Source organism: Sphaeramia orbicularis, chromosome 12 (assembly GCF_902148855.1).
Source record: "Sphaeramia orbicularis chromosome 12, fSphaOr1.1, whole genome shotgun sequence".
NCBI lineage: Eukaryota > Metazoa > Chordata > Actinopteri > Kurtiformes > Apogonidae > Sphaeramia > Sphaeramia orbicularis.
The window spans coordinates 9,619,099-9,621,128 of record NC_043968.1 but is presented as its reverse complement, the minus strand read 5'-3'; positions in this window follow the sequence as shown (position 1 = coordinate 9,621,128).

Genomic DNA, 2,030 nt, shown 5'->3' with positions numbered 1-2,030 from the left:
AACGCATTATATAGTAAATTTTTTCGCATTATGTAGTAAGTTACTACAATTTGAAACATTTATTACAAAATGCGCTTGACACATTTTTATTTTCAGGAAAATCTAATGTGCTAAATTAATTTTTAAACTGTGTGGTTAAAGTTCTGATTCCATTACCTGTAGCTCCTGTGACTAATTTCTTCTAAATTGCTGTGAAATTATATTAATTTGGATTGTTATTACATCATGAACCATGTTATTACTTTTTTTTTTTTAATAAAAATGTGTCAAGTGCATTTTGTAATAAATTTCTCAAATTGTAATAACTTACAACATAATGTGAAAAAATTTACTATATAATGCGTTGACGTAGTTTATTACAAAATGTGTCAGTTTATTACATAATGCGGCTTTATTACAAGATGACATGACATTCTTATTACATTTTGAACTTTTATTACATAATGGGAATTTATTACATAATGCGGCTCAACAGGGTGTGAAGGGGATTTTAAGCAATATAGTAAAAAATGCTCCAGGAAAGCATCACCTTTAATGTCTTATGCATTTAAATATTTGAGGCAACATTTTTAGAAACACATTGTTCATGTTTGACCATCTATGTCAGGGGTGTCAAACTCATTTTAGTTCAGGGGCCACATTCAGCTAAATTTGATCTGAAGTGGGCCGAACTAGTAAAATAATAACAGAATAATATATAAATAATGTCAACTCCAAACATTTCTTTATGTTTTAGAGCGAAAAAAGTAAATTTACATAATGAAAAGGTTTACATCTACAAACTATCGTTTCAAAAGCTGTGAATAACATGAACAAACTGAAAAAATAAGTGTAATTTTAACAACATTCTGCTTCAGTTTATCATTTACACATGCACATTCTAACTTACAGATCACAGTGGATCTACAAACGCACAAAACATTTAGTAACAGGTGGAATATTGTTAAAATTGTTCGTACTTCTCCTAAAACATTTCAGGTTCTTCACACATTTTTTGTGAAATTGTATTTTGTTTTAGTGTAAATACATGAAAATATTTACATTAACAAAGAAAAACATTTGGAGTTGTCATTATTTATATGTTATTATGATAGTATTTTACTGGTTTGACCCACTGGAGATTGAATTGGTCTGAATGTGGAACCTGAACTACTTTACTAGTTGTTAATATCTTAGTGTAATTTTTGCATTTCACAAATTCATCCCAAGGGCCGGACTGGACCCTTCGGAGGGTCGGATTTGGTCCCCGGGCCACATGTTTGACACCTGTGATCTATGTGAAAAACTGGACCCAAATATGACGCTTAGTCCACACTTTGTCCATTTTATCCAATTTATTACAAAAAGAGCACATACAAAAGGATAATATACAAGCCATGAAATAAAATTAAAATTAAAAACAAAACAGAAGAGTTTGGGTTTAGCAATGCAACGTTTGAAATCATTATCGTTATTATTAGTAGTAATAATAAATAAAGTACAAAATACCACCAAATGTGAATCTAACATTTACCCATTATATGCTCATCCATTTCTTCATCATCACACTCATCACCATTAATGCGCTATTGCTTTAATATTAATGATAAATAGTTCTATTTTCAGATAAAATATCCTATATTGAAAAACACTGCGCAGTCACAGCTAAACAGCAGAGTTTCATACAAGGATGGCGGCAGCCCTTTCACTGGCACTTTTTGGGATATTTTCTCTTCAGTTTTGTTTTTCAGATTCAAGCAGCAACAAAATTAATATTTTTTTTTTTGTTATATTCTCTGTATATACTTCACCATATACTATTAAACCATTGAGACTATATTGAAACCTGAGAAAACATGCATTTTTAGAAAAGGTTGTGCTTTAAAATCCTTGCCTTCCTTAGAATATATGAATGAAAACTAAGGATGGATTCTGAGCAGAGGGGTGGACGGAAGAAAACAAAGATGATGGAGAGAAAAAGGAAAAAACAAGATGATGAAGAAAAGAGAGGGGTAAACAGAGAATTAGAAGAGGAGACTGCTGTAGAGTCG